Source organism: Bidens hawaiensis, unplaced genomic scaffold (genome assembly GCF_021521415.1).
Source record: "Bidens hawaiensis isolate Kalapana, Puna unplaced genomic scaffold, B.hawaiensis_p1.1 tig00026829_1, whole genome shotgun sequence".
In the NCBI taxonomy this organism is placed as follows: domain Eukaryota; kingdom Viridiplantae; phylum Streptophyta; class Magnoliopsida; order Asterales; family Asteraceae; genus Bidens; species Bidens hawaiensis.
Window position 1 is genome coordinate 76,492 of NW_027505078.1, and position 11,659 is coordinate 88,150.

An 11,659-nucleotide genomic window follows, 5' to 3' on the forward strand; every position below is an offset into this window, starting at 1 on the left:
TGATGATGAGAAAGTTCTGCTCTCGCGCAGAAATTCAGAGCTTGCAACAAGAATTCTGGAACCACACCATGGTAGGAACGGATATCGATGCCTACACCAATCGTTTCAACGAGCTTTGCCAGCTGGTGCCAGACATGGCAAACACAGAAGAAAAGAAAATCGAGAGGTACATCTTTGGGTTACCTCCTGTCGTTAGAGTCCCGCTCAACGCCGCCGCACCTCCGACCTTTGACGAGGCGGTTGAGCGAGCCATCACCCTTACAAGGGATACGGTTCGTGCGGGTATGTTGACTGCTCGCTTGAACGAGCAGCGAACCTCTGACTCCAAGAGGAAATGGAACTCCCACCGAGGATCAGACTTCAAGCAGCCACCGCCCAAGAAGCAGGAAAGCACAAGGGTTTACGCGATTCAAGCCGCGGAACCATCAAGGAAAGGATACAGCGGGCCTTACCCATGGTGCAACAAATGCAAGTATCACCACGAAGGCGAATGCGCGAACGTCACGTGCGCCAAATGTGGCAGACCAGGACACAAGACGGTGAATTGCCGTGCTAAAGAAGCTGGAGCCAATGACAACTGCTACGCATGCGGGAAGCCTGGACACTTCAGTCGGGATTGCCCACAGAAAGGAAACCAAGCTCGCGGGAGAGCTTTTGTGATCGGCGCGGGTGAGGCAAAGGAAGAGCCGAATGTGGTAACCGGTACGTTTTTGCTTAACGGTCATTATGCATCTGTCTTATTTGATACTGGCGCTGACCTAAGTTTTATATCCCATGAGTTTAAAAACTCCCTGGGCTTAGCGACCAGTAGGCTAGACAAACCTTATACTATAGAACTAGCCAATGGTAGGCAGTTATGCGCGAATGAAAGGACTGAGCAATGTGTGTTAGTCATGGGAGGTCATGAGTTCAATATAAACTTATTGTCAATAGATTTGGGAAGTTTCGATATTGTCGTAGGTATGGATTGGTTGGTCGAAAATCTCGCGGAGATTGTTTGTCATGAGAAGCAGGTTCGGATTCCACTGTTGAACGGAGAAACTTTGATGATTCAAGGGGAAAGAAGGGGAGTTGCGACAAAACTGATTTCATGCCTAAAGGCGCGTAAGTGCCTAAGGAAAGGGTGCTACGCCTTCCTGGCGCATGTAGTAGAGAAAGGAGATGAGCGAAGAATTGAAGACTTACCAGTAGTGCGCGAATTTCCAGAAGTTTTTCCTGAAGATCTGCCCGGATTGCCGCCGCCGCGACAAGTCGAGTTTCGTATTGATTTGGTCCCAGGAGCTGCGCCAGTAGCTCGAGCGCCTTATCGCTTAGCTCCATCTGAGATGCAAGAGCTATCCAATCAGTTACAGGAACTATTGGATAAGGGTTTCATACGCCCAAGCTTTTCACCTTGGGGAGCTCCAGTACTGTTTGTAAAGAAGAAGGATGGTTCGTTCCGGATGTGTATTGACTACAGGGAGCTGAACAAGCTGACAGTCAAAAATCGGTACCCCTTACCGAGGATTGACGACTTATTTGACCAGTTGCAGGGATCCAGTTATTATTCGAAGATAGATCTACGGTCAGGATACCACCAACTTAGGGTCCATGAGGAAGACGCACCAAAGACAGCCTTCCGAACCAGATATGGCCATTATGAGTTCTTAGTGATGCCTTTCGGGCTAACTAATGCGCCAGCTATATTCATGGATCTGATGAACCGTGTGTGCAAACCATACTTGGACAAGTTTGTGATTGTGTTTATAGATGATATTTTGATTTACTCTCGAACCAAGGCCGAGCATGAGCAACACCTGAGAATGATTTTAGAATTGTTAAGGAAAGAAAAGTTGTATGCAAAGTTTTCCAAGTGCGAGTTTTGGCTTAGAGAAGTTCACTTTCTCGGTCACGTTGTAAACGAGAAAGGAATACACGTCGATCCTTCTAAGGTTAAAGCCATCGAAAACTGGGAAGCGCCAAAAACCCCAACTGAGGTGAGGCAATTCCTTGGACTAGCTGCCTACTATCGACGCTTCATTGAGAACTTCTCCAAGATAGCTCTACCTCTGACCGCGCTAACTCAGAAAGACAAGGCGTTTATTTGGGGCAAGAATCAGGAAGCGGCATTTCAAATGTTGAAACAGAAGTTATGTAGTGCGCCAATCTTATCCCTGCCCGAGGGGACAGATGACATCGTTGTTTACTGCGACGCTTCACACCAGGGACTCGGATGTGTCCTTATGCAGCGAGACAAAGTTATAGCGTATGCCTCGCGCCAACTTAAGACCAATGAGAAGAACTACACAACGCATGATTTAGAACTTGGAGCTGTTGTCTTCGCGCTAAAGATTTGGCGCCATTACCTCTACGGTACGAAATGTGTAATCTTTACGGATCATAAGAGCCTCCAACATATATTCGATCAGAAGGAATTAAACATGAGGCAACGAAGATGGGTTGAATTGTTGAATGATTATGATTGCGAGATCAAGTATCATCCGGGGAAAGCGAATGTGGTAGCAGACGCGCTAAGCAGAAAGGAGCGAATAAAAACGCTACGAGTCAAGGCTCTAAGGTTGACCATTCACGCAGATCTCTCTACCCGCATCCGAGACGCTCAGCAAGAAGCCTTGAAACCAGAGCTTGTTAAAAACGAATGCCTTGGGGGTATGATTAAGAATTTGGAACTAAAAGGGAACAACACTCGATATTTTGCCAACCGCATATGGGTCCCTCTCAAGGGAGGATTGCGCGAGCAAGTTTTAAACGAAGCTCACAAGACGCGGTATTCCGTACATCCTGGCGCAGACAAGATGTACCAAGATGTTAAAACGCTGTATTGGTGGCCCAATCTTAAAGGCGCCATCGCGATGTATGTCAGTAAGTGCCTGACGTGTTCAAAAGTAAAGGCTGAATACCAGAAACCATCGGGGTTGCTTCAGCAGCCAGAAATTCCCATGTGGAAGTGGGAACAAATCTCTATGGACTTCATCACCAAACTGCCAAGGACACCTGGGGGTTATGACACAATATGGGTTATTGTGGATCGGTTAACTAAGTCAGCACACTTCCTGCCGATTAAAGAAACTGATAAAATGGAAAAGCTAGCCCGACTATATATTCGAGAAGTAGTTTCAAAACATGGAGTCCCAGTGTCCATCATTTCTGATAGAGATAGTCGGTTCACCTTAAGGTTTTGGAGATCATTACAAGAGGGGTTAGGTACTCGACTGGACATGAGTACGGCTTATCACCCCCAAACGGATGGACAAAGCGAACGAACGATCCAGACATTGGAAGATATGCTGCGCGCGTGCGCGATCGATTTTGGAGGTAGTTGGGATACCCACCTCCCGTTGGTTGAATTTTCTTACAATAACAGTTATCACACAAGCATTAAGGCTGCGCCGTTCGAAGCTTTATTTGGGCGCAAGTGTAGATCCCCACTGTGTTGGGCTGAAGTGGGCGACAAGCAAATGACTGGTCCAGAAGTGATCCAAGAAACAACAGACAAGATTTTTCAGATAAGGGATCGCCTTAAGGCAGCACGCGACAGACAGAAAAGTTATGCTGATATGAGAAGGAAACCGTTGGAGTTTCAAGTAGGGGATAAAGTACTTTTGAAAGTCTCTCCATGGAAGGGAGTCCCCCGTTTCGGTAAGCGAGGAAAGCTAAATCCGCGCTACATTGGACCATTTGAGATCCTGGAGAGGATCGGTCCAGTTGCTTATAAACTCCGTCTACCCGCCGAACTCAGTGGAGTTCATGATACGTTTCATGTATCCAACCTCAAGAAATGTTTATCTGACGAAACGTTGATTTTACCGGTGGAAGAAATTCATATTGACAAACAGCTGCACTTCGTAGAAGAGCCTATAGCAGTAACCGATTGGAAAGAACAAAGGTTGCGCAGAAGCAGAATCAAGTTGGTAAAAGTTCAATGGAACTCAAGGCGTGGGCCTGAATTCACTTGGGAAAGAGAAGATCAGATGCGCATAAAATACCCACACCTCTTTCAGAATATGGCTTCTGCCAGCAACGTCTCCTAAATTTCGGGACGAAATTCGTTTAACGAGGGGAGGATGTGACACCCGGTAAATTCCCAACCCCTTAAACTAAGTAATCAACCTAATAATTAGGTGATTGTAAATATTATGCGCGCCATGTTAGTCAGCGCGTGCATTTGTTATGTGCGCCCTGCGCGAGCGCGCTATGTTAAGAATCAGCGCGGGCACATTAGGTGCGCCCGGCGCGAGAATATGTTAGAATCAGCGCGGACATTTATGTTTGCCCTGCGCGAGCGCGCCATGTTAGTCAGCGCGTGCATGTGTTATGTGCGCCCTGCGCGAGCGCACCATGTTAAGAACCAGCGTGAGCATATGTTATATGCGCCATGCGTGAACGTTTTGGCCTTATGTTTTCATGTAACTTAAACGTTATGTTGTCTATGGGTTGACCATCCCGCATGATGCTAAGGCGGGTGCATCCTACATCGTTTATGCGCGTGCGGAAGGGAACTAACCTACCCGCATGGCGGGAACGTGGAGAGCTAGTTTGTCTGAAGCTCCAGGATGGAATTGACTTCAACATGACTGATCACTATGTTGAAATACCAAAACCACCTGGAGAATCTACAAATGAAACTCAAATGTCCCTAGCTGCGAGAAGGTTACGCACCTACCCGCAGCAAAGAAATGTTCTACACGCAGGAAGCTATGCGCACCAAGTTATACGCGCAGAACACTTAGTCAAAATGATCAGATTTAAGGAAATTGTCCCCGCCCAATAGAGGGCGGTTGCGTGTTTCAGAAAACTTCTACTTTTTACTGTACACTGTCTAAAGCACTGAAAAAGCAAACTGTAAAAGTCAACTGCCAGCCACCCACTCTCACCAACCACAGCCCTGCATGTCCTGTCCATATCAAATCAGAATCTTTAATCTACTTTTCTACTCTTTTTAATAAATAATAATAATTTCCATACCTTATCATCATTTCAAAAGATTACAATTCCCTAAAGCAAGGGATTATGTTCCCTTGAGTTTGCCTATAAATTTGTAGCCTAAACTATCACCCAAAACACACTTCAAAGAACTACAAACTTGCACTAATCCTTTCCCAAGCATCCGTTGTTTCCAGCTCCGATCCTGTTACTAGGTAAGCCAAGATTATAACCTTGAGATCTACTTTCCAACCCTTATATCTTGATCTTAATATATATATTTGTTATTTAATCGTATTCTAGACCTTCGATTCCGAGGCCAACACCAAGAAAACCCGAATCTCGATTAATCCCTTAACAAGAACCACAGGTGAGTCTCACAGCCCCATTTTCACTGTTTTCACTATTTTAAACTGTTTTCGGGGCGAGGGACACGTACTTAAATAATGTTTTATCATGGTATACTTACAAGCTAAGCAAACGATTACGTGTTTAAGTTATGTTTCATGATGAGCAATGCGAACAGTTATCTATGGTTTTTTCGATAATAGTGCACCAGATTCGAGTAAGTGATCACTTTACCATTGGAACTCTAAGGGTAGGGACTGCTGGTTTGATCCGCCCACTCGTAGGGGTCGCACCTCTTACACAGACGAGTGCCTAGCATGTCACGGGGCAGTACTATGGGATTAAGCCCGCTCGTAGAGGTCGCTCCTCTTACGCAGACGAGCGCCTTGTTTTCCGGCACAACGTCCGCGCGTAACCCGCGGGACGGTATTACAGCATATATTCGCTCGTAGTGGCAGCGCCACTTACACAGACGAGCACAGTTTTCCAGAAGTGTCCGCGCGTAACCCGCGGGACGGTATTACGTTATTTTAGCTCGTAGTGGCAGCGCCACTTACACAGACGAGCACAGTTCCCAGAAATGTTCGCGCGTAACCCGCGGAACGATTTTATCAGAATATGTTGATAGAACTATGTTTTACCAAGCATGTGTTTTAATGATGCTAACAGAATTATGTTTCAGAATGATTATGATGCAATACGATTTATCAAGTTACTAAAACTTGTGAACTCACTCAGTTTATACTGATTCAAATGTTTTTACGTGTCTTTCAGGAGATAACTAGGTAGCGCATGGAGTCACACTTAGAGCACCACACGCTGAACATCTAAAACAAGCTTTTTGGAAGATTTTGGTTTTATCCCCTCGATGCGCACGGTTACCCGCCGCGCAAGGGGATATGGCGAGGAAATCTTCAGTTTTATACTTGGATGTTTTTTTTTGTAATCTTAATCAATGTAATGTATTTGTATTAAACATTTCATGCGCAATGAAAATCTTTGAATGTTTTGCAATGGCCCGTGCTTAAGTATCAATCCCCACTCGTGCGCGCCCGGCTGTTTCCGCCGCTCAGGGCCGGGTGTGACACGCGGCTTCCTTCTTCCTAAGATGGCGAGCTGATGGCGGAGGCATTCTATAAAAGTTTTAATTTTAGTTAATATCTTGGTTTTAGCGCAAAGTATAACCTCGAAAAGCTTGGTTTCGCGGAGTCAGTTACTGTCAAAAGTTAAAGTAAAATAAATGACCCTAAATGCAGACTTAATAAAGGTAACAAATTCGAATCAAGAATCGACAATTCATGTATCACCATGACTTTCCGAATTCCCAATTTAAAATATACGAGCAAACGAGTATTGGAGATTGACGATTCATGTATCACCATGACTTTTCAATCTTTAATGTAAAATATACAAGAAAATGAGTATTGGAGGTTGACAATTCATGTATCACCATGACTTTTCAAGTCTCCAACCTCAGAACATAATCGTAAATGGAAATTGAAAATCAACTATTCATGTATCACCATGACTTTTCGGATTTTCAAATCCAACAAACGAATATGTAAGTAAAATCAATAAAAATCGAAATTCAACAAAAATCGAAATATCGCGGAATAAAACATAAAATCATATACTGCGCAGGCGCGAGCATATTCATAAATAACGAGTAATTAACAATAAGCGCGCAAACATGAGATTTCTCTCATGCGCGAGAAGGGACTCTTAGGTATTCTAGGCCGTTACGTCTAACCACCTATCCTAAAGTCAACGAGCTCTGATACCAATCTGTAACACCCCGACCAAAGGCGGATTATACATCGGGGCGCCACATATTGTTTCATTACTCGTGACACTATTGGGTGTCAATATTTAGTAAATACATTCATTCGCGCACGCGCAAAGTAGACATAAGATAACATAAATCATCATAAATCAATATATTATAAATCATAATATTCGAACAGCAATAACTTGTCTTGATACATTTTAATCTAGGTCCAAAATAAAGAAAACTTCCTACGTGTCATCGAGCTCCAAAACAGCTCTTGCAAACCTGAACATGTGTTAAAATAAACGTCAAACACTTGCGTGCTGGTGAGAAATCAAGTTTAATACAATACATAGATAACAATAAATCTGCGCGCAACATGTGTATGTCTGGTTTTCAACAAGGGTGTAATCCGATCGGGACCAACTCTAAGATTCATACTCATAGACTGCTAGTGCTCACTATTGAGCTCACAAACAAGAAAGACTGTGCAAGTGTAAACAAAAGAGAAAATCATAAACGATAGTTCTCCCGTGTTCATCTAATGGTACCATGAGAACTGCGGAATAGACCGACAAGACGGTTAATGATCCACACATACAAATAAACAGCCAAGTCTACGTCCTCAACACATGGGATACTGCGCGACTAAAGTTTATAAACAGTTTAAGACTCTAAGTTTGTATGAACACATGAACATCCCAAAACATTAAAAGCAAAAAGGGATTAGGTACGAGATTACTCACATGATAAACGATGCGGTGTAAGATAAAGCAAGAACCAACTTTAAACAAGCACAAGTTAACCTATAAATAAGATTATTGTTTTAATGATTTGTTTTAAGTCTTGATTATAAGTTAGCATAATTAATAAGTAAATTATTATATATAATATATATATTACCGGAAAAGCAGGGCAGAACAGGATAGAAGACGAAGGCAAAGAGAGAGGAGACGGCAGAGGAAGAACAACGGCAAGGAGCAAGAGAGAACAGGAGAGTTTAAGTGCTTTGTGTGAGTAGTGTTAGGAAATTAACATTATTATTTATAGGGAAACCCTAGGGAACACAATCCCTAGAAAAGGGGAAAAGATCTCCAAAAAGTAAAAGATTCCAAAAGCAAAAGATATCAAAAGATATGGCAGCTGTAGGGGGCAAAGGAAAAGCTGACAGGGAACAGTAAACAGGCATGGGCGGGTCAGATAAAGTTACTGGTCAAGCATGGAAAAAGCAGATCTCAAAAGATAATGTCAGTCACTTTTTCTGTCAACCAATGGGGTTGGTGCGCATGCTGCGCCAAAAGTGGCTTTTCAGACATAAGATAGGTCAGGTCAACAGCACAGAAGATAAGACAACACAAAAGGTAAACGGCTGGATTAAACAGAAGAAAAGACTCAAGACATAGCGCGAGAAAGCTTGAGCGCGAAGGCAGACACAGAAGGTCAAGAGTGCGCGAGCACGAAAGCAGACAGAACCAACCTTAACGCGTCGCGGGAAGAACTACATTTCTAAGCGCGCCGCGGGAAGAACTTCAATTCTAAGCGCGTCGCGAGAAGAACTATATTCCTTAGCGCGTCGCGGGAAGAACGGTATCCATAGCGCGCCGCGGGAAGAACTAAAATCCTTAGCGCGCTGCGGGGACAGTTCGTCTCGTGTATCGCAGTAACAGGTGGTCTTCACGCAGGCTTCCTTGTAAGGAGTCTGGCGCGTGGAGCTGCGCAGACAACCTTAGGCGGGAAGGAACAAAGGACAGTTAGGGGTTCAAGGCTTAAGGGCGGGACGGCGACAAGAGGGAAAAGAAGGCGGAAAGAGAGAAGAAGAGGGACGGGACGGCGGAAAGAAAGAGAGAGAAAGAGGCGGAAAGGAAAATATATTATTATTATTAAAAGTAAAATATAAGTATAAATAAATATTAAATCATAAAAGAAAGAGATCGGATCAGAGAAACGGGTACCTGGGTCGGGTCGGATCGGGGCAGATGTCACACTTGTTTGGTTTTACTACTAAATCGTTGTATTTATTTTAACTAGAAGTAAACATCATAGTGGTTTTGGTTTGACAAGTAATTTAAAAAAAATAAAAACATAAGTTAAAAAAACCATATTTTTTGGTTTTTATATTTTTCTAGGGATGATCAACGATATAAGTGTATCATCCTAGTTAAAACTTCTCTTAACTTGGTTTAATAATTAATTGGTAAACATATGATATAAGCTTGCTATGATGATTAAATATGGGAATAACACCTTATTTATAAGTCCTGTTATTCCATAATAATTAAAGAAAGAGTATGTATAATGTCATGACCTCCACTAAAACATCATTTTATGTAAGCAAGTGGTTTATATTAAGTATACATACGGTAAATTACTTTAAATATGAGACAATACCTTAAATTACTAAGCGGATTATCCTTGATATTTTAATAAAAATAACCTTTGTATTATGCTCAACATACCAATTAAAATTAGTTAAGATGTAAAGGATCAACCTTGAATTACCAAGTACTAAACCACATAACTCTTGGATAATTATAGAACTCATATAATAACATCCAAATGTTGTTAGAAAAAAGTTATGTTGTACACTCACATAACAAGTGATTTACCGATTTTAGTGGATGAATGTCGACAATCCGTTTTCACAACATTGCAATCATTCCCATTTTAAGATGATCAATTACTACTAATAAGTTATTTGGTCCATGTTCATATTAGGATTTATATTTTTTTCACAACCAAGCCCTTACAAGAATGACAGTTCCCCGACTTATCATCAAGCTCGATACTTGGTGTCTCTTTTAAACTTTATTATCCAAGGCCTCACAACAGAGGCAGTTCCCCGGCTTATCGTCAAGCTCGACACTTGGGGTATCTCTTTAGAGTATTTTAGCATTCCTCATCAAGTGATAATTACAACATAACCTTTACTTTTTATAATCCGATCACATGTTTAACCAACATTATCAAACTTCAATTAAGATTCATTATAAACCAATATGATACTATGAAAGTTTAGCCAATAGTAAGCATAATGTTATACATCAAAGTAAGTAATAGATACAGCCATGATCAAAATAGAACAATCTAACCAATTTAGATAACTAATCTTTGATGCTAATGACTTCTTCCAAGAGCTTAATCTCCTTGATCTTTAAAGGGTGGATGGATGAGAATAATTCCCCTATTAATGGTGGTGAAAAGAGGTGGGTGAAATTATTTTATGTTGTTGAAGGTGTATTGAATATGGAAAATGAGCATTCAATTTATAGGCTGAGCTGGGGGTTCAACACGACCCGTGTTGAGTTGGGCACTAAAATGTGTTAAGCAATTTGTCCTATTATATTTAATGCTCGTTGTCAGATGGTGCATCAGGAAAGAAAACACGACCGTGTTAACCTCTGAACATGGCCGTGGTAACTCCGGAAGTGTCCAAATTTGTCTTTTCTCTTGTACTTTCAACACATGCGTGTTTAGGTTAGACATGGGCCAGGTTGAGCTTCAGAATTTTCTATTTTATCTTTTCCTTTTGTACTCCTAACATGGGGTGTGTTGATATCAACATGACAATGTTGTGTCTTCTTAAGTTTTGTCTTTTTTCTTCGTATGTTCTTTACATGGCCTTGCCTTGATTCACCATGGAGTTTGTTGAGTTTGTTTTCATCGTTTTTCTCTGTTTTTTTTGTATATCATCTTGTTTTATTTTTAGGGCTATATTTACGTATAGATAGAAATTATAAACATTAGTTGTTATATTCTAATATTATTACCGAAGTTATGATTATTTGGAGATATTTTGGTGTTAAAGATGTATAAATAATTATGCATCACTTGTCAACCCTTAAATCGTTGGATCCAAACCATTATCTTTGACTTTATCAAGCCGATTAAGATAATTTGCTATTGAGGTTGGTTGTTGTGATGTGTTATGAACTCACACATTTGTCTTACCTATTTTGTCAAACCTCAACACTCTTCACCAATTTCAAATGCATGATACCACCACATTTAAATGTTATTGGATAGCCTCATCCAACTTTCGGATAGGGTAAAGAAAGGTTCTTCCTTTCTACCCATGTATGAGAAATCATCTCAATTAACATTTTTATATAGGTCGACCAAGACGGCGGAACATGCTAGGGCGTAACGTATTGATTGGACAGTAGCTTAAAATACATTAATAAAAGCAACAATAACTATTTAATTTGATTAACATTAAACCAAGTACACAAATTTAATAACCAGAATAAATATATCATAATTTGTTTTTTGAAGTAAATATTCTAAGGTAAAACAAATGTCTTCGATATTGAACAATATCAACTACTTGTACCTGTAGCATGTATAAAAATAGGGTTTGTCAACACAAATGCTTGTGAGAATACATAAGTTTATCTATATATAGATATATATATATACATATATGTAGTTGATATTGTTCAATGTCGAAGACATTAGTTTTACCTCAGGATATTTACTTCAAAATACAAAATTTTGATGTATTTATTCTTATTATTAAATTTGTGTAATTGTTTTAATGTTAATCAAATTAAATAGTTATTGTAGCTTTAATTAGTGTCTTTTAAGCTATGTCCAATCAATACGTTATGCCTTATCATGTTT